We start from the raw sequence: 25,883 nt of genomic DNA, 5'->3' as shown, positions 1-25,883 counted from the left end.
ACTTTGTGCCAAAAACGGAAAATACAATTTTGGAAAAATATTATTGATAGAAAAAAAGTTCCAAAGTTAGAGCTTTGTTATGAAAAAAGGAAGGTTGAAGTCTCTCAGAACGCTGTGCCAAATCAAAAGTCAGTGTTTGTGGTAGGAGAAAAAAACATCAAATCTTCCAAGTCTGTAAAAAATGTGTCTACCATTGTAGATGAAAGTTGGATTACCTCGTTAAGAAGACAACCGCACATAGATGTGAGACATCGCCGTCAGCATTGGTTGCATTAGCAATGTTCGAATTGGATTGTACCTGTGTGCCTGTTGTTTCTCCTACCTCAGCAGTAGCATTTTGCGTCTGTGAGATCTCAATGAATGCCGTCATTAGAATTGGTAGCCTGTGGGGACAACACAATGCATGGGCTCAAGCAAAGTATCAACATCCGTTGGCATGACTGATGGGAGCATCAGACATGTGTCTAGCACGCATTCTTCTCCGCATAGCAGGCATCGTAGAACAGGTAAGATGCAATCTTGCCAAATTGGTCTGAATGATAGAAACCATGTGGTATTCAATTCTCATAGACAAGGTATTCTCAAAATGTTGACGATGCGCTCACAACACTTCATCGCCAGTAGATTGGTCTCCACGGTGAACTGGGTGTCGCTTGTGGATTGACTTGCCATATCACAGCAGTAGGAGCAAAAATAGTATCCCTGCAGCAAGTTCTAAAATGAGAGGCAATCCGCCAAACACAGAGTGCATGAAGTTTAAATATTCCTAGGACTGCTTCAAAAGGTGCTAACAGTCCCGAAAAAAACTGACATAAGTACATGTAAAATACCACTCGTATCAGACATGTTTAAGATATGACTTAACATTTCCAAGAAATGTATAGGGCAATTTGTAGTTAATAGGGCATGTATCTCTGCAGAAGCCCTTGCGACTTGCAGATCAAAGGTTTCATTTGCCGAGGTCAGTGGCACAGTTTTCTGTAAAAAAATTGCATTCATCCTGCTTAAAGTATAAAGAGATGTTTAGTGAAGGCCATAAAGGTGACTCCCGTTCTGTCTTGGTTTTAGGAAACAATATTTGCATACAGCTGGTGACCTTGGCTGACACAGTTACTAGATACCATATTCCTGGCAACATGCCACAGCAGCTGTGATCGTTCAACATAATGTCACTTCCATTTGAACGTTGTCCAAAAAGTGGATCAATCACCCCAGCCGGAGAACCTTGCAGGTGGCAGGATAAGTTCGAGAAAGAACGGGTGAATCGAATATAATTGCATTGTTGAAATATACATATATAACGCGTTTGGAGAAATATTTATAACTGACATGATTTGTGTAATGAGAATTTAAATAAGTGACGTGACTAGTAATACATTGTTTTTAATTGTTGATTCACAGTTACCCCTGAAGAAGGGCAAAAAATTGCCCAAAATGCATTGGGTTCTGAATAAAGAAAAAGCTGCTTCGAACTACTTTTTGCGTCTGGTTCAGTATTTACTAAAGAAGCCTGGATGGGCACAAGTCAATACTCTGAGTTTCCAAGAAACGCAATATGTGGAATATGTGGACTACAGTTAAATCAAGAAGATAAAAGATGATAAACTTTTGGAAAAAGAATGGAATGGAATTAAACATGGATTAATGGATTATTAGCAGAAGGATCTAGTATCCTGAAATTGCAGTGCATCTGGGTGTGGAGTGTGAGTTTTGCACTCCCCACTTGTTCATATATTGTAAATACAGCAGACATTTCTAAGTCTGACATCATATTATCAACAGTCTTGAAGTCTCAATCATCAGACAAGGTACTAGATGAAACAAAGTCATTCAAGGAAATCTTGAACTGGTGTGGAATCTTCAACAGCTCTGCAGGGCCATAAATGTCATAATCAGTTCTGTCCCAAGGTATACTCCCTGGTATAGGAATGGCTGTGATGTTCACTGATGACAAGTCTCTTTGTTCACGATGAGATGATTTGTGTGGCTTGAGTAGTAAGTTGATGTTTTTACTTGCTGTGTCCTTTTTGACATATGTTCCATTTATCAGCATTCCCAAAGTTATTACCAGAGTCAACCAAAGTAGAAGAAAAAGTACACCCAACACAATCCAAAGTTCAATCCATGGTGAAACCAGATAAGTCTTTTCCAGGTGATGAAAAAGTTCTGTTGCTTGTTCTTTCAAAGTTCTTTTTACTGGAGTCGTTTCAGGTTCGCTTTGATCCTCGGAAAACGTATCAAAGTTAATGAAATAGCCAGAGGCAGTTCTGTCAATTTTTGCTATTGCATCAGTATCCGTTGAAATCGCTGGAACCACTTGATCACGTGTTACATTTGTGTAGTCGGATGCTACTTCATTGTAGACAGGTGTTTTTTCACAAACTGTTATTTGGGTCTCACGAGGTACAAGTTTGATAGCTTTGTTACTTAGTCCTTCATTTCGCACTACAGATTCTTCAAAGGTGATGAGTCTCTCCGTTTAAACCTCTTGGATAGTAGCCAGAGCTGGGCGTCTGCTACATTGGCGGAGTCCACTTGGCCTACTGCTTATGTTCGGCCACATGATGTGGTATGACCAGGTCGATGGACACAAGCCTGTTCTCCTTTTTAACAGCAAGGGGTGGCAGTAATACTGTTCTTGATCCGTGGATTGCTAGGACAGGTACTGGTTGTCTGTAAGAAGGCCCAAATTCCTTCTTGTCCGTGATCTTCTCTATGACTAAATCACCAAGCTTTGGGATCCAGACAGGTCTTGCTGGGATGGTCGGTTTCTCTTCAGTGGTTGTTGGCTTCAGGAACACGTTAGTTTGTTTCATTCTTATTTCATTTAAGTCCTGTAAAACAGTCAAACGGTCTTTGATACCAAAGGGTTTTTGGTCTACCACTGAAGTCTGACAATCGAGGTCCGACACTATCATTTTGGTCCCAAAAAGGACTTCATATGGAGTGATACCCCATAGAGAACTTCTTGGCAGATTGTTAAGACTACGATGGACACTTATTAAATGTTTGACCCACCCGTCACCCGAGCCTAATACCCTGGCTTTTATAGATTGATTTATGTCGTGTTTTTTTCTCTCCAATACCAAATTTCCCTCAGGATGGAATGGACTAGAGTACCGCAATGCAATGCCCAATTTGGCCATGGCCTTCTTGTAAGCTTGAGAGCTAATCGCAGGACCCTGGTCAGAATGTAGCGTGCCAACTGCGTAGGTGCCGATAAAGACTCGCAAATCTTTTATAACAGTTCGAGCATCAGACGAGTGCTGGGGCCACATCCAAATGAATCTCGAACACGAATCCACTGCAACCATGATATATATATTGTTACCATCCCTCTGTAGGAGATCGCAGAGGTCCAGGTAAATATAAACCAATGGTTTATCTGAAATTAACAGGGGTGTCTGCGCAGGACGTTTCACTATTGAGACTTTAATCTTTTGGCAGATTTCACATTCCAAAACATGGTTTCTGGTCTGTTTCCTCATGCGTGGACACCAGTATCTCTGTCTTATTAATTACACTGTGGCGGAAACACCTGCGTGTGCAGAGGCGAGCCCTTCATGTGCTGCTAAAATTAGTCCTAATCTATGTTCCATGTTTGGAATTACCCTATCCCCCCTCCAGGGATTCGAGCAAAGGGAACATTATTTGCATCAGTTATATATGAGTATTTGAGTGGAAACCCTTTTGGTAATGTTTCAACACTGTCTTTGCTTGTGGAATTGACAGCTTGCATTATTTCGCCATCTATTTTCGCTTTTGAACGAATGATTGCAACTACGGAAGCAGTTTGTACATCTGGCTTTGCGGCTTCATCAGCCAATGAATTCCCTGCAACGTGAACGCCATCACGGTGAAGACTCAGTGTATGTATCACGTGAGTGTTTTGTAGTCCTAGTCGTAACTGAACTACTTATCCCAAAGCAGTGTATGCTTGATTGGGCCACCTTTTGCATCTTTGTAACCGATATGAATCCAGTTCTGCAAGTATTCATTGTAAGATTGAACGCAATAATATGAATCGCACAATATGAGTATGGGGAATTCGCGATCCATATTCTCAAGCGCCATCTTGAATGCTTGTAGTTCAGCTTTTTGAGCTGTACAATCTCCTAGAGATTGTGTTTTAGTGACCATTGGTTGGAATTTTCCATTGCGCCAACGACCTTTAACGATCGCGCACGCCGCACTATAGGCTTGTTTACCCTCTGTATTGGGTTGAGCTGATCCGTCAGTATAAATTATACATTCATACTGATCTAGAGGCAGAATTTCAGTAGGCAGAGGACATTCTTGTTTGTATTGTAGAAATGCTTGTGTTTTCAAATTAGGATCAAAAATGTATTCAACATCTGTTGCAGCAAGAGAATTAATCAATTGTATCCATCTCGGATGTGAAGCTTTAACATTTGGAATGTGGAGAGTTCCGTTTGTGTGGAGGGAGGACCTGACCCGACTAGACACCCCGGAAGGACTCCACTTCTGGTTCACGCAGGTTAGCAGTCTAGCTGTTCACAAAGCGGATAAAAGCCAATGCACTCCCTGACGCGCCAAAGGCAAGCCCGTCTGCACCCGTCCGCACCAGAATGGGTCCAGGGGCCAGGACCCCTGTTCGTCCCACCTTCGAGGGCCGACATTATACCTGTGAAGAGCTGAAACATATGAATAAACACATGTGCACCCACCCACTATCCCTCACAGAAGACCATATCAAGTGCCCTCTCTGCTCCTACAAATTCACTCCCTTGGGCTTGCCCTGTTTTTAGACCCTGGAACACCTTTCAAATTTTATTTGCTCAACTGCAGATCTCTACTTAAACACAACATAGAAATCTCCTTACTCCTGGAGGACCTATCACCCGAGGTACTCTTTCTCACAGAGACGTGGCTCATCCCCTGCACTGCACATTATACAAGCCCTCCCCCCAGGGTTCCAAATTAAACATCTAGATAGAACATCCGGCAAAGGGGGCGGGATGGCTATTATCCATAAAGACCAACTGACCTGTCGGCTACTGGGCAGTCCACTGTCAGACTGTGAGAATGTCCATTTCTCCATCGATTTCTCCCCCACACTCATCCTCCCAGAGCCCTGAACCCGTTTTCCCCCTCACTAATAGAAGCAGTAATATCCATTGCCAGTAGTACAGCCAATTTTACTATCCTTGGAGACCTTAATCTCCACTTTGATGATCCGCTGGATCATCATGCAACCGACTTAGTCTCAGATCTTGCATCCTACCAGCCATTCCAGAAGGTACATCTAGCCACACACATGAAAGGGCAACTCCTAGACCATATTTTTTCCAACCTAGCACATCTAAAAGGGATGGACCCCATTTGCCTTCCCTGGTCGGATCACTTACGAGTCCCGTTCCTTTGGAATCCTCCAAAAATATCTCCCCCCACCAATATTATCAGTGCCCACTAAAATTGGCCCCTGGTCAAAACTCTTGGTAACAGAATGGACCCTCACTCTCGAAAATACTAGACCTACCTTCAATGATAACCCTTCCACGCCCTATAGGGACTTTACTAATTGGATCAATAACTCCCTAAACACCGTGCTCCCCAAAAAATCATACCGGGAGAAACCCGTCCCCAACAAACATGCCTGGGTTACGCTCAAGCTTCGTCTGTTGAAACAAAACGCAAAAAGACTGGAAAGAACCTGGAGGTAAGACTTCGCTCCGGGTTAAAAAAACAGAGTATAGGTCAGCCATAGCAACTTATAAAGCTGAGATAAAGATTGCCCAGGCCACCTACTATGGACAAAAACTATCTCAATCAACCAATCCCTCGAGAGAATCGTTCGTCTTCGTTAAATTAGCTATTAAAACTTTCAGATACTAAAACTGCGCCCGATCCTTCGGGTGAATTCTGCAATAAAATAGCAGACTTCCTCCAGTCAAAAATTCAAAACATTATCGAGCATATCCCCCTCCCGGACACTCCTCCTCTACCCCAATGCAGAGACCCGGAACATAATGAAAATCACCCTGGCTTAGAATTCTTCAGCCCTCGCACACAGGAATCTCTTTTTCCTATACTATATGCTGTTAAAAGTGGGTCCCCGCTTGACCCGGCACCACTCAACATCCTCAAAAAAGTTCTACCCACTATTACTCCCTTCACTACCCACCTAATCAACATTTCACTAGCAGCCGGCTCAGTCCCTGCAGAATGGAAAAACGCGCTGGTCAAGGCTCTTCTAAAAAAACTCACCTTGACCCTGCTGAATTGGGCAACTACCGCCCCATTTCGTTTCTCCCCTGCATCAGTAAGCTGGCTGAAAAACACGTTAACAACTCACTTTCAGCTTTTCTGGAATCCCAAGGTCACCTTCACCCATCCCAAACTGGCTTTCAGCCCCATCAGGGTACCAAAACTGCCCTTCTTTCAGTGGTGGAGAACGCCAGGAAAATTGTGGACCAGGGAGGGTCCTCTGCCATTATACTCCTCAACCTCAGCGCAGCCTTCGACACTGTGAACCACCATATTCTGGTTCACCATCTTAAGAAGGCTGAAGTCTCAGGATTATCTCTGGCATGGCTACAGTCTTTCCTAGAAAATAGAAATGTTAAAGTTTTCAAAGGAGACACCTTCTCCAAACCCCTCTCCCTGAATTGTGGAGTTCCAAATGTCTCAACCCTGAGCCCCACTCTCTTTAATGTGTACATGGCCCCATTGGCGGATATTGTATCCCCCTTCGGGGTCCACATTGTCACATACGCAGACGATACTCAGCTGGTGGTAGAACTAAACCAGACCAAACAGTCACCCATCGACCTCCACTCCTGCCTCAAGGAAGTCACCAACTCAATGTGTCTCTCCCATCTGAAGCTGAACAGTGACAAAAAACCGAACTGATGGTGTTAGGCAACCAGCTGAGTTTCAAACCTAACACCATGTGGCCAGCATGCATGGGTCCAGCTCCTATCGCTGCAACTGAAATAAAGAGTTTGGGAATCTTGCTGGACCAAGAACTTTCATTCAAAACCCAAGCACGCAAGATCGCTTCCGCATGCTATGGCATTCTTCAAACGACCGGGAAAATCCTCCCTTTGCTTCCCAATCATACCAAACGACTTCTGATCCAGGCCCTGGTCCTGTCTAGGCTAGATCTCGGCAACTCTCTCTATCTGGGTGCCCCTACCTCTGTCATCAACAAGCTACAAGTTGTGCAGAACTCAGCGGCACAACTGCTCACTGGTACAAGCCGCCGATGTTCAGCTAAACCCACCCTTCGATCCCTACATCGGCTCCTGGTACAGGAGAGAATCCACTTTAAGGCATTGTGTATCGCCCACAAATCCCTGAAGGGAACTGGCCCCCTCTTATCAAGGATCTAGTCAGACCCCACAAGGCCCCTAGTTGTCTCCGCTTCGACGATCTCTATCTGGCAACGGTCCCCAGAATCAGAAAATCCAGATCGGGGGCCACCTCTTCTCACACAACTCCTCAAAGCTCTGGAACTCCCTTCCTCTAGCCCTTAGGAAAGAACCCCATCACCTGGTCTTTCGGAAGCAGTTGAAAACTTAGCTTTTTCCCTGAGTATTCCTCCCCCTCCCTATCTTAGTCCTGCTGCAGCGCTGGGATGCCTTCGGGTAGCCATGAGCTATAGAAAAGCCTTTTTCATTTCATTTCATTTCATTCATCAGTAGAGATAAGCAGTTTTAGAGAGCAAAGAAAAATCATCTGGGGTTGGTGGAAATGCTGCCAAGTTCCTCTCAGGTCACAGTACTACTTACAAGCACACAGCAACCCCAGATGATTTTTCTTTGCTCTCTAAAACTGTTGGTCCTACTGATGAAGGGCTCAACCCAGAAACACGTGTCTAGAGATATACAGCAATGTCTGCACCAACTTTGGTGAAAAACTCCAGCTAATTTTGAAGTAAGTTTGGACTGTGTACTGCATTTACCAGGATGCAAAGGGGCAAACTGTGCTGGGACTGTAAGGCAGTGTGCTCCCAACCCCCATTAAGTTCATAAACACTGAGGAGCAGACTTACAAGGCAGTTGCACCTCTTTTACACCGCTGTTGGGTCACTTTTATGACGCAGCGGCGGAGCAAACCAAGTGCCATGCTGCTGGGTAATAACAACGTTACGCATCTCGGAGATGCGTCACGTTGGACAGCCCTGCACCACATGTAGGCATTCTGGCACAGGGGGGTGGGGGGTGCGTTCCGGTACAGGAACGCCTCCTAAAAGTGGCTGAGTGAAATCTCCAAGATTTCACCAAGTCACTTTTAGGGCCATGCTGCGTCAAAACCCTGCGCCTGCTTGAAGCAGGCGTAAGGATTGACGGAGCATGTTAGAGATCCGGCACCCTAAGCCTTGCTGAAACGGCGTCGCACTTGCCATGCCACTCCAGCAAAGTGCCGCTTTTCCACCTGGGACGTGTCACGCATTTTCCCACCCAAGCGCCATGGTGTGCCGCATTGTAAATGCGGCGCATCAGGGGTGGCGCACGGGTGGGCAGATGCGTTGCAACTCTTCTGTTACATCTCTGCTGATTAGCAGAGATGCGCCAGAAGTTGTAAATCGGCCCCTGACAATTGTAGAGTGTGATCAGAGGAGAACAAAATCTGACATTTGCTCATCTATGTATGTGTCTCGTACTGCATGAAACAACCACCACATCAGGATTTTGCTTACATTTCTGCAGGCACGGTCCGGAGCAGGAGGAACTGCAGGAACCGGTCCGGAGCAAGAGGACATCAGTTCGCCAGAGGCTGCACCCTCTTTCCACCAGCGAGGAAGAAGAGGAGGAGGATGGGACCTCAACATCAGCAGGCCAGGGGATTTTGCCCACCTTGGATGAGGAAGAACACAACTCTGGTGCTACGTCCAGGGTGGAGGCTGTGGACATTGTAGGGGGGAGGACCGGACACCTAGGACCATGATGTGGTGGAGAGCCACTCACCCACACACTCTTCACCAGTGGCTCCCAAAGAGGTGTCCCCAGGGCAGGCCAAAATGCAATCTGGTCCTGCCATCTGCCCCTCCTTACCTCTAGAGTCCCCTATACCATCGGGGGCTCCAGCTCCATCAACTGAAACCTGCCCCCCTCCTCGTAGCTGCCAAGCCGAACACACAGCTCCGGACCTGAGGCACCACATCCCTCCTGTCCCCCCAGGCCCCTCCCGGTGTTGTTCCTCCTGTGGCTGTGCCTGGGACTTGAGTTGGATGGTCGAGGGTCAACCAGACATGTCCGCTCGCATCTTGCTACAAGTGAGTCTCGAGATACGCACAATGCGAGCGAACCTTGTCCGATCTCTGGACAACGTCGCCACCAGCATCCAGTCCCTGACCACAGCCATGTTGTCTGTTGTCTCCCAAATCCCTTCCCATACCACCGTCAATGTGTCCCCCTGTCCATTGACCCACACTGTTTCCCCTCGTACTGCTCGTGTGTCACGTACCCTTGTGTTGCCTGTTACTGCACCAGCCAGCCCTGTGCCTGCGTCGGACCCTGAGGATCTAGACATGGCGGTCCTGGAGGATGATCAGAAGGACACTTGACTTTTGGACCGAGACATTGTTCTGGACAAAGATTTCTTTTTCCCCTTGTTAATAGACTGGTTTCGCTGACGCTCCCTGGCGTATTATATTTGTTTTGCCCCACCCCAATCCAAGTTCCCTTCTCCTTCTGCATTAAGATCATCATTTGTTTTCCTTTCTCCCTTCCAAACGGACGGTTTGTTTTCGTTCCTACATAAATATCTTTGAGGAATTTTACTTAGTTTAACTTGTTTGACTTCATTTTGAATGTCTATTTCCAAATATGGACACATATTTTGTGAGGCATATGCTATGCACATAATAGCGTGTTGCTGTGATGGGTTACACTTGTAACTGTGTCTCACACACACACATACCTACATTGTTAGACAGGACATGATACACAACAGGATATTACTTTTGTAGATCTTTATTTTCACTATACACCTAAGGACCCCAAGACAAATTGACCACATGATTGTCACTGGCTATCGTGTTTGTGTCTCAGAAATTTTGGGATGATGAATGCTGTGAGGGGTCAGGTTGAGCTTGTCACCTACATGTATGTGGGTGTTGTACATGGTGATCAACAGGTGCAGATACAGATGATGTCTTCACATTTGGTGTCTGTGCCTGGACAAGGGCTGGTTGTGCAGTTGGTGGGAGTGACTGTACAGAGGTTGGTGGTAGTTGTGCAGGTGGTGGGAGTGACAGTACAGGGGATGGTGGTGGTTGGGCAGGTGGTGGGAGTGACAGTATAGGGGTTGGTGGTGGTTGTGCAGGTGGTGGGGGTGGTGGGAGTGACTGTACAGGGGTTGGTGGTAGTTGTGCAGGTAGTGGGGGTGCCTGTTCAGGGTGCCGGTGTGTTTGTGTACCTTTGCTATGGGGCTGTGCAGTTGGTGTTACAGGTGTGTGGATGTGCTGTCCTGCAGGCCGATATGATTGTTCCCCTCCCTGCGTTGGCCATGAAGGGAGACTTTGGATTACTCTCACCATGCCCTTCATCATCTTCATGGCCAAGGCATGGTGTCTTGCACTCTCTTCCCTTTGGATGGATATCTGGTCCATCATATTCCTGGACATTTCCTGCCAAGTGCTATCCATCCTATCAAACGTTTGGCTCACCCTGTCCACCACCTGGGGGAATTGGACCATGTCCTGCAGAGACCCAGACAGGTCTGACAGGGTAGCCCCTATGGCACGAATGTCCTGCCTCACATCTGCCTGCTGTTGGAAAAAGTCATGCTCCCACTGGCCACCATCGCCAGGTGGAAGCCCCCTCTGCAGGTGTCTGCTAGGGATGAGATGAGCAGGTCCAACAACTGGGTGGGTGGCAGGTGCAAGAAATTTTGGGCAGGAGAAGGGTGCCCTGGGGATACCTACACCACAAAAGGGCTGGTACTTCCCACAGATGGTGGAGATAATGCCAGGGATACACTGCGTAGGGAAGAGCGGGTAGGGGAACCACAATGTCGGTCCAGGACGTGAGGGTTGTGAGGGAGTGATGTCTGTAATTGAATGTGTGGGAGCCATGGCTGGTTTGATCTATGCTGAGGACATGGTATTGTTTGTTTGGGAGGAGGCAGACAAACGTTGCTTGGCAGAGGATGTGATGCCGTGAAGTCAGAATCGTCATCCACGGAGTCGATGGATATGTGGTCATCCTCATCCTCAAAGTCAACATTCTCATGATCTTCCTTCTCCTCTTGAGCATGACCTGCAGCCAACAATACTGCCTGGAGGATTAGGGGATTCTCCCCTCTGATTCCCCGTCGGCCAGCACTGATCGTCGGTCTGTCATCCTCTCCCTCAGCATCATCTGAAACACAGAGGTTGCAACCGTATTAGTGATTGACCTGGTATTACATGTGGTGCAACACCAGGGTTGTTTTAACTGTACTTTGCATCAGCAGATGAGGATCATGTGATCTGGTTAGGGTACCACCACAAATGACCGCTCACATCATAGTACTGAGGTGTTACACGGAGATGTACATAATACTAGCAAACTCACCAGCTCCAGCCACAACTCTCTGTCCCTTTGCGTTCCCCCCTGGTGTATCCTGCTACACCTGTATCCTCATAGATGTTGTAGACATAGCTGTAGAGGGTACAGACAACATTCTCAATGATGTGCACCACCAAATGACAACAGGCACATGTGACACTCCTGATTTGTATTACACTTTGTAGACAACAACTGTTGATTTCCTGCAAAAGGGGATCTCGATCTCTGTCATGGCTTAGTAATCTAAGCTGGTGACACACCTCATGCCCGAATTACTTGAAGGACAGATGCGCGAGGGTTTCACTGCTGCAGCCAGGATGTCATGCAGCCCCCGGGATGGTGTCTGCTGCAGTGGTCTCATCCTGTAAGCACCTGTGATGAGACATACATATCCATATTTTAGTACAACAGAGTGTAACTATGAGCCAACATGTCATTCTCACTAACCATTTGCGGATAATCAAGGACGATGTGCAGCATGTTTACCTCATTGACTATACATGTGGGCACCTGTTCACAAGCAGCATTTGCCAGCTGTGACATCCATGCAGCACTGACATCAATAAGATAACACATCAACTGACAACATTGTATGAGAAGGTTACTAATATTTCAAGGAAGGGGATAAATAACCCGGACTCATCTGCATCACAATAATTTCACCTTTACCTTTGAGACTAACATTTTTCATGGGTGTAATGTCTGTTAAAAAGTCAGAAAGGAGTTCATGTGTGAGATGTGCAGTTGTCAGGGACATGTATGTATGTATTGCGATTTATATAGCGCATGTATCACCCGAAGGCATCAAGGCGCTTGCCTTGGGAACCCGTCCTGGCTTTTTCCCTGTGAGATAACCCCTACTGGGCATCCCCAAGGTGAAAGCAAGGCATCCCGCAGCGGGTGGGCTGCTGTAGAGGAGATTAAGCAAGCTATTGGCCAGAGTTGCAGCGTGGGACCCCATGATTAGAGTAGGCACTGAGGCGAGAATTATCGAGTCCGTGGACATTATTGGGCTCAGGACCCTGATGCCCATTTGTGCTTCTCTACCCATAAGGTCACACAGCTCATTTTTGAATGAGAGAACACAGATTTCTAATGTCCATCCTTTGAGTTTCCTCTGTTCCCATACTCCATTTCCCACATCATGGTACTACTTAGCTGACAACAGATGGTGTCTTGTGCAGCAGACATCCAAACCTCATATGTCAAACACTCACTTATACATGTGAATACGATAGAAGGGAGACATGCAGAAAACAACATTTGGTTATGATCACACATTGCATATGATATGAGAAGCTTTGAGGCTTCCCGCCTGCACTGGATTATCGTGTTGCTCTTCAGCCAATTCATTTTTTAGGTATAACTGCATGAAGAGTCAACTTAGCAGCCTCTAAAACCATCTCAAAGGTACACAACTGGCACCAGTGTGTGCCTCAGCAATACCAATTTCATTTTGATGTAAATATGTATATTTTGCTAGGGATTTATCCTATCATTGAATTGCAAGCCTGTTGTGTTTTGGTCAGTTCATATGTGTCATATGTTCTATTGTATGTCCATTCTGCACACAATTGGCATACATTTTGTGTCAGCCTCTCATTTGCCACCAGGTTCTGATCTGCCAAGTGTTCAAATGCCATATGTGAGCATATTGTGATGCAGGACAACAGTGTTGTACAACACATACGGTGGAGGTGAAAGGCACAATTAATGAGCATTCAGCCAGGTTGACTTACCTTGGCCCAGCACCGGAGCAGTGTGTGGGTCCCTGAACAGATGTCACGTCCAACCTTGTAGCAGAAGTCAGTGTGCGTCTTTGATTCTGGGAGGACCGCATTGTACCTACAATGATAAGTGTGTTTTGCAACTTTACATTTCTGCTGCCACATGTGATGCACTCAATCTCTGGCACAGAGGACGAGCACAAGCAGTTGTGGGCACCACCGTTGCAGAAGTGTGTCATATATAATGTAATGAGTGATCCCACATATAACTTAGAATGGGCCCACTACCTTGATGCGACCTATGTCACAATTACATGCCTAAAAAGCAAGAGGTAAGGTCCACTATCGTGTTTTGTTGATGCCCACGTTGTACGCAGTACATGACCAGCTGTGTGGATTGCACAATTTAATGTATATTGGAAAGATTTGAAGTTGGATAGTGGATGCATTGTCAATACTAATGAGACTGGTATCTCACTTCTTGTTCATCATTTCCATATCTGTGCAAATATGATTTCTTGATTAGGTCTACAGACACTATTACAATATAGTGGACAGACCCATTTGACTAGTTGTGGTACTCGATTACAGGATTGGTTTCCCCGGTCTGGGACTGTTGGTGAAATACATGTTGTGTACCACAATTACAAAGGTATGATGAGCCAAGACATTTTATATTTTGTCTTTCGCTGTTCACAAATGTCATATGGTAAAGGTGAATGTCCATTGACAAGTCCAATTGAAATGAAGCAAATTTAGCATCTCTGGTTGACTTACATAGATGAGTCCCTCTGACGTCTCCTGACAATGTATGCATTTTGTTCATCTCCTGGCCAGCTGGACTTACCAGTTAGAGTGGTTGTCATGCCTTCCTCTGTACGTTGCCAATTCCTCCCAGTAGATGCGGTGACCTCTGCTACTGCAGTTGTCTGTGCTCTGGCTGCATGTGCCAATGGGTGAGAAGAGAGAAAAGTAACCTAATGGGAAATGTGCTTGTGGAACTTTTCAGGGATTTGCCCATATCTTCTGCATGCTAACAGTGTTGTGAAGTACTGCCGCAGACGGAGCAGGTAGGAGCAGTGGTGTGTTGAGGATGTAATGGCGTGGCAGAGTGGAAAATGGACAACACAATATGTGTATGACATATTTTTATCTGATGATACTCTCATCTTCTACTTTGTGATTTAGGCTGGCACAGGGTGATGTACTTCTTGGAGAATTTGTGGCAAGTTTACAAGTCCCTTGAATATGATTTACACTGCTGTTGCATCACTTCTGTGACACAGTGGTGGTGTACAAAAGACAACACATTTAGAATTATTCACAATGTAAAGCATCTATGGTGAAGCGTCACGTTGAGAGGCCCTGCGCAACATTGAACCTGCTTCTGCTTTGATGTAGTACAAAAGGGGGTGGTGATGGACGGAGCATCTGAATCAATCAAACACTCACACCTAGTCAAAAGATCTGGGTTTAATCCATCACCGTTCTTTAGCCCACTCTGCCACCCCAGTTCAGCTTTGATGTAGGCAGGGTGGGCATTCCTTTGGGATATGCCGCGTACAAATGATTCAGTGAAATCTACAAGATTTCGCAGAGTCACTTTTCAGAGGCCGCTGCGACGCAACCTTATGCCTGCTTGAAGCAGACGTAAGGAGTGGCGCAGCACATTAGGTACGGGCAGTCCGTGAACATTATTGGAGTTGCATCGCCGACACGACTCCAGCAAAGCCCCCCCTACACGCCATCAGATTCAACACACATCTGTCACAGTGCACCGCCATGTAAACGCAACGCATCCGTGTTTACGCAAGGGTTGAATTGCATGTCACATTGGTACTGGCGCTTCCCTGCTAATATTTGTCAATTGCTACTTTTTTTTTAAACTTTATTTAGCTTTTCCATATGTCATTGCACATTTTCAGTCAATATGAACAGTTATTGAATTAGCAGGGTTGCGAATGTACAGCAGCAGTACTGTGCCCATGTTTTCAAAAGGGGGGATTCGCTTTTTCTGATGCAAAGGATTCTGGGACTTGTGGTTCTACATAGAGGGTGACACATGAATCTTTGACTGACTATTTTTATATACACTTTGGACAAGTTCCATAATCACAATGACAGTGTAACACAGACAATCTTTTCATGCACTTTTTCTTTTCATTCCCTTTACCTGGTACCACTTAGCGGACGTTACTGACAGGCAGCCCATGGACCAAGTGGGAGTGTATTGTTGTGAGGATATCCTCCTCCAGTGGGGTGAGAAGGATGTGGGGTCCAGGGTATGCCGCAGGGAGGATCATGCATAATTCGATCCTGGAGTATTTCTCCTTCACCCTCTGCCTTTCGTCCTGCCACTTTTTTATGTCCTGTACTGTGCGCCTCTCCTCCCCCATTGCTGAGACAGCAGTGGCTAACTGCTGCCATAGGGCTGCCTTCTGTGTCCCACTTGTGCAGTAGGGTGGGAGTCCATATAAGCATTTGTGGTGCCTGACTATAAACTCAAAAAGCATGGTGGTCTCCTCTGCAGTAAAGTTCCTTTTTCTCCTCATTTCCATTTTCTGTGGCACTGTGAGCTTTGTGGACACAAACTCTCTTGTGGCCAAACCTGTTCCTTTAATGTGTGCTGCTTTTATGTGTTTTGTGGTGCTGGTCAATTAGTGTTAATTGGCTTCAGCTGGAGTGTGATGGGTGATGGTAGGCACTGGCAGCATTCATCATGGCAAAATGGAGCTACTGGCTGGGATTGGCTGCAGTGTGTCAGCTGATCCATGGTAGGGGATGGTAGGCACTTGGACAGGTGTTTACCCTTGGCTAACATGACCAACTGCCAAAAATCGTATCTTCCGGCCCGGTGGTGGAAATTACGGCCCGGGTGCGGACGTAAAGTTAATAGTCGTAAGTCTATTCTGTGAATACCGAAAGTAGTAAGTTCATTCTGTGAATACCAAAAGTAGTAAGTTCATTCTGTGAATGCCAGAAGTAGTAAGTGCATTCTCTGAATACCAAATAGTAGTAAGTTTAGGATTTCGTCTTATGTTCATTCTGTGAATCGGGCCCGGAGTGTTTTTACTAAAGACCTTTAACTTTGTCATTCTATTAAATTTAGTATATTACTAAGTAATTGTTCATCTGACATTGATTCAAAGTCTGGGTCAGGTCTGTAGTTGGCTAAAGCTAGCCATGTTGCTCCTGGTCTACCTAGTGGACCGAGCCTGGTAATGTGATTTATATGTTTTAGGGCACCTTTAAACCAGAGAGTATGCTCTTGGTAAGTTAGTGGAAATTAAATATCCTCGAAAGGAATGTATTCCACTGGTGGTTCATCTTCTTTGTACAGGTGAAACACATTTGTTACTGGATTTGCTACAGGGAAGATTATCCATGAGTAGAATACCTCTTTCTGGTGAGATTCATGTGCCTCTATCACAAAAACTGCCCTACCACCTCTTGATGTTAGGCCATTTTTTATAAGTTTTATAATGATGGCTCTCCTTAAATGTGGAGGAATTATTATAGCATCATCGTCGGTTTATTGGAAACCTGGAAAGTTAAGAGCTGCATCTGCTGGATCAGCCGCAGCTCCAACGTTCTCGGTGTTGTTGCCGTTATTCGACATTTTGTTGACTCCAAGAAAAGCACAACTGAGTTACTTTAATATCTATCATTATATTAGTGCCTTACCAAACGTTGGGCGCCATGTAGTGTAGTTCCGATATTCCCAATAGGCTCTGCACATTGGAATAATATATCCTACAGATATGATGTAGGACTTATGTCAGTAGGTCTCTATCGAATATACTAAACTTAATTGTGAGTGCCAGCCAGCTCAGAGGTCACTAGAAACTTTCTTGAATACACAAGAAGGGATTAGTTTCTGACAACCGCATAAACATGACAACTTTGTTTCCCTAGGACTGAAATAACTATCTTCAGAGTCATGGAAACAAAAGATAAGTATTTCACTCAGTCAATCATGCATGCTTTGTTTCTATAAAGTTTTGCAGAGAAATAGTGAGACAGGCGTTTTCAATAAAAGGTTTATTGAACAGTCTTCTTTTTCATGCAAAAGAGGTGAACTGCTTCAATTGTTAGACAGAATGCAAAGTATAATGCGTACAGCGTAAACAGTAATATGAAATAATCCTGTAAGAGCATTGTATGGTTTCTAAGCCATATAAAAAAACATACATAAATAACACAGGCTAAAATACTCAACTGATGCTTCTAAAATACACCTACTCCTATGTACCTAACCTAGGTCTGAATAGGTTTCTTAGGTTCTAATCAGCTCCATGCCTTCGAATGAAAGAGGTCTGGTATCTCTGTCTCAGGACTTGATTTCCCAACACCCCGCAAGGGGAGTCAGAAACACTGGAGCTGGATTTCTCAGCAGAGGAGGGCAGCTTAGTGATCAGTGCGTCAGCTGTAGAGTCGGCTTCCTTCAGCACTTGCTGTAGCGGGCTGCGTTGGGCAAGTAGGTCGTCAAACTGCTCCGAACCACCGTGCTTTGCCATAGCAAGTAAAGGTATATTTATACCTTGAAAGTGTTTACGAATGCCATGTTTGATGTAAATTCGGGTATATAACCATCAATAATGAACCCCAAAGGATTAGATGTTCATTGTAAAACTAACTGAGTTCTTAGAGAAATAAATATTCAAGCAAGGGAAAGTCCGTAACGGCTTATGCTGGTTTTCCAAGAAATCGTTGTGACGTTTTCTGAACGGATTCAAGTAGCTATGCCTGTATTTGGGTTGCATGGGCTATGCCTAAATAAGGGCTTGATTTCTATGCCTATAAAAGGGCAACGTGAATTGTACCTATATAAGGGCATGAACCAGGAAAATCCATTCGGAATCTAAAACGTCATACAACAGGACATAGCCTGTGACCATCCACCCATATGGAGCCAGCCCCACTCTATACTATAATACTCTAATATGATAATAATAATAATAATAATAATAATAATAATAATAATAATAATAATAATAATAATAATAATAATAATAATAATGTTAATAATAATAGATACAATCAGTGCTTTCTGACTGGTGCCGCTGCCCTGGGCCCTAAGCTAAGGAACACTTCACTTTAAAATATCATATGGGGTTCAAGGCACATGCTGCAGAGTTCTTCCCGTGACCTGCAGCTTTCATGCAATATTACATGTCAAGTTTACTATAGTGGATGATGTACTCACTGGACAGCTTTTAGTTTTGTCTAGTGGAAGTTTTGACACATCACAAATATGCCTGCTTCAAAGCACAACATTCAACATCAGATTACAGATTTATATATTTCATGTAGCTAGCCAGGTGGGTTAAGGATTTTGCAGGGATCCTTTTATTACTTGATACATTAAAATTCCAATAATATTGCAGAGTAACCAGCATCAAACAGTGAAACACATAACTCATGGCATTGGTTTAGAAACTTCTTTTTTATCCTTAAATTTCTTTTCAAGGTTGCTAAAAAGGGTACCTTTGTTTAGTAGTAAGTTTTTATTAGGAAAGGCCACCCCAAACACTGTGTAACATTTTAAATTCTGACTGTGTGTTACTCCAGGCCAAGCACTCTTAACATTTAATGTCTACCAGTATGATGATATAAGACCCATGTACCCTGCAGCCCTCATTTCCTATACACTGATTTACACACTTCAATTCAATTCATGGCATTTGTAAAGCACATTGATGCCTCAAAGGTGGTGTCAAGGCATTAGGAATCATTGTCTTGGTATAATATGTGTTTGTGTGTTTGTGTGTGATGTAATGTGTTCATACACTGTAATTTGATAGGAGCAGTGCTATAAAAATAATTTCCATGAATACATGAGGGGGACTATGAAGAAATGAGGGGTACCACTAGCGGGTGGTAGTGCTGGAAATCCATGTGAAAAAAGGTTTCTGCAGAGGTGCCAACAAAAATCAGCGGTACAGTTGGGCCTGGATTGATGAATTATATACGGCTTAACAATAATTAAAAATGTCAAAATTCTCTGTAAATGTGAAGGAATTTAAAACTGGAGGCTAGAAATTAAGAAATTGATGTCCTTAGCTTTATTGGCAGAAGTAGCACAAATGAGCCACACAATAGTATAGAGGATTAGTGGCCTCAATTGTAGCCATGGCATGCTTTGCCAAAAAGAGAGGATGCATTAAAGGCAAAAAAATAAAGTGATACTGTGGGGCATAGCATTAGGGTGGGTGGATCTTGTGGAGTTTCACTCTGCTAAATTCCGCAGAGTTTCATAAAAATTCCACGAGATTCCACGGATTGACCCTAACGGGCATAAAATATGCAGCACTGCAATGTAGCATTGGTAGTGTAAGCAGCACTGGAAGATCACTGCAAAAAGCAGCATGTGTCGCACAAGAGCGCTTGGCTATTTGAGTCAATTTTGCTGCCGCTCGAGTAGAAAATATAATTGAGCGGCAACAAATCTAATCGAGCTATCGCTCTCTCACCTTGACTGCTTGTGACTACCTGCAACGACCTGTGTTAGAAAATCACACTAGGGGACGCCAGATCTTGTTTACCCGCTCACATTTTCTCGATCCTTATGGAAGAAAATGTGCACAACGTGGGATTTGGTAGAATTTGGCAGGAACTCTGTGTTGAAGAGTAACATGTAGTGAACATAATTCACCAATTCAGCGGGCATCAAAGAGGTCGAGAGCACAAAAAAAGGTACATGTTCATGCGTCCCTCTTAAATCTTAGGGGAGTCTTTTATAGAGGGCGGAATCACATCACCCACCGAGGTGGCATGCTTGATCATCTGGGATCTCTTCTTGGTTGCAAAATCTAGTGCAACCATGGGCTACAACCCCCTCCCTGAGAGGGAGGAGCTTAGGAATGTTTTAAGTGATCAAGACAAGAATCTACTAGAAACCACAAGAAGCAAAGCAAAATAGATAATGTTTTAGGGTGATGGTTGCAGTGTGTGCAGTGATGAAGTGAAAGGTGAATTAAAATTGGCTACCAGGAAGAAAACACCTTTAATAAGATCTCCCATGGTGTCAAATATAAAACCAGTTTGTGTGCAGTTTAGGAAAAAAATATAACTGTTTCAGCCCTAAAAAACAGGTCTACATGTTTCAGCCATATTGATCAAGTTATGATCATGGCTTTCTTAGGACCTAGAAATGTAATCGCTACTGCAAAAAAGAACACAAATGTAATACAAGCGTCAAATAGTTCAATGTATGTGGTTGGAATCAATACAACCTACATGTTTCTTTGGCTTCAAAATTTGGAAAGATGTCACAAGAATACAGACTACACCTGTAAAGGTAAGAACAAAGGCACATACTGACATCAAGACCATGATACAGTGGAATCAATGAAAATTATAATTAAAACTGAACTTAACAATGTGCTCTGCAATGGCAAAATATTGACATAGCTTGATATCAAAGTGTATATCGCATACCCAAAGTTGGCTCAATGGCAATCTCCCCTCCTAACCACACACCCATGATAGACTTATGGCTGAAGCATCTAACGTCCTTTGATTGCGCCCCACACATCATTGACTCTGCAAAATCCCTGGGAGTCACCCTGGACAAACATTTAAATATGCATGCGCAAATCTACAATGCCACCAAGGGAGCCAATCATCAGTTGAATATCCTAAGAAAACTTAAACCCTTCCTCCAACAGACTGATCTAAAAATGGTAGTACAAGCTCTAGTACTACCAAGACTGAGGATGAAAAAAGATGGATAGGGATGGGAGATATTGTCTTCATGTCCTTACAGCAAATGGGGCATCTCCATCTCTGCACACTTGTCCAACTTCACTCCAGTTCATACATGTCAATTAAATGGTGTGGCTGCATAAGTCAGAAACCAAATATATAAATGTTCTTCTATGTGCATTTTTTCTTTTTTTTGCAGAGCAGTTCAACAGTAATAGTATGAATGTTCTGTTGTGGTCTACTTAGTGAGGGAAGTAGAGTTCTTCCTCAGACCCAAGGGGATCATCCAGCAGTTCATCAGTTAACAAACTTGAGTCTGGCAAATTGCCCTCATCCTCCTCCTGTGTTGTTTCAGGAACAGTGTAATCGTGTGGTAGAAGTGTTGGTTTATTTTAATTATGGCCATCCTCTTCATGTTCTGAGGCTAGAGATGGGTTCTTCTGACTGTGACAACTGTGCTAGCTGCTCTGAACACACATTCAGAAGACACACATATTACTGGAAAGGCATATACTTTTTTGAAAGCTTGCTGAGCTCTGGTCATTGGTGCATTTTTTCATACCAATAGACCAATGTATTTTGATCCAGGTAAACCTCTTTTGGGTCATACAGATAGTCTTGGACCATTCTCTGCATGGTCATTACTGCTGGCACTTGCTGGACCTGTTTCCTTCACCTCTGCCCTTGACTTAAGCCCTGCCACTTGAAACCAAGCTATTGCAGAGGTTGAGCCCATTCTTCTGTTGATGATGTTGCTGGAGTTGAATGCTGTGAAACAACAGCAGTTCCCCCACTGGCGGTTGGAGGCTGCACACCAGAACCTCTGCCTAGGTCTCGAACTTCAATCAATCAATCAATCAATCAATCAATCCATCAATCAAGGGTATGTAAAGCATGGCTACTCATCTGTGATGGTCTCAAGGCGCTGGGAGATGGAGGCTGCTGGTCGGACTGGGTGGGGGATTATTCGAAGAGCCAGGTCTTGAGCTCTTTTCTGAATTGGATCTGTGACGCTGATTACTTGAGGTGCAGGGGAAGGGTTTTCAAGGTCTTGGTGAGGTAGGAGAACAATCTTTCTCCAGTTCTGGACTTGTGAATCCTGGGGTTGGAGTTGAGGGCAAGTTGTGAGGATTGAGGTTGTCTGGTGAGTATGTGGAATGTGAGACTGTTAGAAACGGGACCCTGGCTGGCCAAGACTCGCGTCGAGGTCAGTCAGGGATCACCATTCCTAAGGTCAGGGCAAGGGAGTTACACGCCAAGATAACCCCTACTCGCCCTCTAGGTAACGTGGCGCGAGCAGCAAGGCTAAACTTGGAGGCGATATGAGTTAAGTATTTGCGCACGCACCCCAGCAACAACACCCAAGGCCCACCACAAAGGAAACTCCACACAAGGGTATATATAAAAAATAGCCTTTGTATTCCAATAAACATACATTAGATAAAACACACACTTTACATTGTGCCAGAGGCACGGGCAGAATTTACAGGGGATATTTACAAGACAGGGCCACCTGGACCACTGTCAGGAATCAGCACTTTTAGCACATAGAATACAATACTTGTAGGCCTAGAACTTAAACATAGAGCCTAACGGACAGTACCTCCCGACCTGGTTGCAAGGATAATGCGGGTGACCTTCTTGGCCGGGGCTCCCTCCATTACATGGGAGCCCCACAACACCGGCGCTGCACTTTGCTGGCTGCCCCGGGCGGCCATCGCTCAGCCTCAATCCCCTTCCGGTCGGCGGCGGTGGGCAGCCAATCACAGCGCGGCGGCGGGCGGGACTTCCTCCGGCAAACCGGAAGTCCCGCCCCGCATCAGGCACCGTTGCGCCTGACTTCCTGTTTTGCGGCGCTCGGGCCGCGGCGGTGAATCTCAGGGGCATTTCAGAGGGGTGGCACCCTCGAGATTAAAATAAACAGCGAGGTGGGCACTCGCTCGGTTTAAGTAATAAACAGGGGCAAATAACGCCGGGTGGGCACCGGCTGAGATCAATAGCGCTTCCAAGCGCTAACAGGCAAATAAAGCGCTCGCCCAGCGCTTGAGGCAAAGAGCAGCGCTCCCAGGCGCTTTAAGGCAAATAAAGCGCTCCTTGCGCTAGGAGGGGAAAGAAAGGACTTTCAGGCGCTGGGAGGGTAAATACAGCGCTCCCCAGCGCTATGGCAAACAAAGGTCCAGCAACAAGGTCCTCAGGAGTCCAGGGGCTGGGCTGGGCTGGGCCCAGGGAGGCAAGCCTTCCCCCGGGCCCCAGCAGCAGCATGCCCCTGGTCAGATTCAAGTGTCAGAACAAGAACATTTTCCTGGGGTCACAGCCCCTCTTTTATACACCTTTTCCCTTTTGTCTGTGGGTGCAGGGTGGGGGCAGAACCAGTCGCAGCTGGTCTGAGAGCACTGTTGATGGCTCAACCACCCCTTTCATTCATCAGGCAGGCTAGGGTCATCAGTCGCACCACAGGGGGCGGAGCCAGCATTGTGTGGGGGAAACCCAGCCTCATTCAGGACACAGGCGCAGCCCCTCCCTCACATCAGCATGCTAATCTCTCCATTCACCACCGGGGCAGACCCACACAGACTTCCTGGAGCCTGGCATCCCAGCCTGCTCCAGCCAATCACACGCCAGCACCTTCACAGCACATACACAGTCATGTCTAGAAGTAGCACTTCCGCACAAGACACAACCATGTCACATACATCGTTGCGAAGCATTCACTCTCCCGAGTTCGCACATACCAAACTTGACCATGCACGCCTCACGCATCAGGAACTACCAGGGACACAGACATTCCCCATGCATTCCTATGGGAGAGCAGGCCAATCTCACACACACAATCAGGGAGAGGACGCACTTTACACTGCGCCACAGTGTCAAAGTGCGCAAAGACCAGAAATCACTAGGCAAAAAGTTCAGGGGTGAACCTGCGCTTCCAAGCGCTAACAGGCAAATAAAGCGCTCGCCCAGCGCTTGAGGCAAAGAGCAGCGCTCCCAGGCGCTTTAAGGCAAATAAAGCGCTCCTTGCGCTAGGAGGGGAAAGAAAGGACTTTCAGGCGCTGGGAGGGTAAATACAGCGCTCCCCAGCGCTATGGCAAACAAAGGTCCAGCAACAAGGTCCTCAGGAGTCCAGGGGCTGGGCTGGGCTGGGCCCAGGGAGGCAAGCCTTCCCCCGGGCCCCAGCAGCAGCATGCCCCTGGTCAGATTCAAGTGTCAGAACAAGAACATTTTCCTGGGGTCACAGCCCCTCTTTTATACACCTTTTCCCTTTTGTCTGTGGGTGCAGGGTGGGGGCAGAACCAGTCGCAGCTGGTCTGAGAGCACTGTTGATGGCTCAACCACCCCTTTCATTCATCAGGCAGGCTAGGGTCATCAGTCGCACCACAGGGGGCGGAGCCAGCATTGTGTGGGGGAAACCCAGCCTCATTCAGGACACAGGCGCAGCCCCTCCCTCACATCAGCATGCTAATCTCTCCATTCACCACCGGGGCAGACCCACACAGACTTCCTGGAGCCTGGCATCCCAGCCTGCTCCAGCCAATCACACGCCAGCACCTTCACAGCACATACACAGTCATGTCTAGAAGTAGCACTTCCGCACAAGACACAACCATGTCACATACATCGTTGCGAAGCATTCACTCTCCCGAGTTCGCACATACCAAACTTGACCATGCACGCCTCACGCATCAGGAACTACCAGGGACACAGACATTCCCCATGCATTCCTATGGGAGAGCAGGCCAATCTCACACACACAATCAGGGAGAGGACGCACTTTACACTGCGCCACAGTGTCAAAGTGCGCAAAGACCAGAAATCACTAGGCAAAAAGTTCAGGGGTGAACCTGCCAGAAGGGCCAAGTCCAACAGAGACAGTGGTTGAGGTGCACTGGTCTTTCGTTGTGTAGGGCTTTGTAGGCATGAGTGAGGAACTTGAAGGTGATCCTATTGTTGACTGGGAGCCAGTAGAGTCTTTAGATGTGTTGTGTGATTTGGCTATGGCAGGGAATGTTGAGGACCAGTCCGGCGGCTGTGATTTGGTTGTTATGTAATTTCTTGAGCTGCTTCTGGGTGATGCCGGCATAGAGAGCGTTGCTGTAGTCGAGGCTGCTGATTATGAGTGTGTGATTGACTGTCCTTCTGAAATCCATCTGAAAGTCTTTAGGAGCAGGCAGAGCGTGTGGAAGCAGGCTCAGGAGAATGCATTGATTTGGCGGTTCATTGGGAGTGAAGAGCCCAGTATAACGCCAAGGTTACGTGCATGGTCCATCGGGGTGGGTGGAGCACACAGAGTGGCTGGCCACCAGGAATGATCCCAGGCTGACGGGGTTCGTCCGAGGATGAGGACTTTGGGCTTGTCCGAGTTGAGCTGGAGGCAGCTGTCTTTCATCCATGTAGTGACGGTCTTCATTCTACAGTGGTAGTTGTTACAGCAGTGCAGGGTTTGTTGGTGTGGGAGAGGATCAGCTGGGTGTTGTTGGCATATGAGAGGATGTTGAGTCCATGGCCTCTGACGAAGGCTGTGAGGGGGGCCATGCAGATGATGAAGAGAGTGGGGCTCAGGGAGGAACCCTTGGGTACTCCACAGCTGATCTCCGTGGGTTCTGAGAGGAACAGTGGTAGTCTGACTTGCTGGGTCCAGCCGGTGAGGAAGGAGTGGACCAAGTTCAGGGTGTTGTGTGGATTCTACAGGATCACAGAACTATGTTTGGGATCATGGAACCTCAGCAGGCGTGGGCTGTTTTATCCTGCCACCTTAGTACCCATGAGCCCGAGACCGACTAGTTATAGTGTCTCGCTTGCCCTCCTACTCACTCACAGAGGAACCTAAGAACACAACACTCCCGACTCTCTCATGAATCACGGATGCAAGACACATCCTTTCACTCACACTCTTGTACTCGTCCACAATAAAATCTGACAGAAACATGTGACA

This window comes from Lissotriton vulgaris, chromosome 10, assembly GCF_964263255.1.
Source record: "Lissotriton vulgaris chromosome 10, aLisVul1.2, whole genome shotgun sequence".
In the NCBI taxonomy this organism is placed as follows: Eukaryota; Metazoa; Chordata; class Amphibia; order Caudata; family Salamandridae; genus Lissotriton; species Lissotriton vulgaris.
This window is presented reverse-complemented; position numbering follows the sequence as displayed.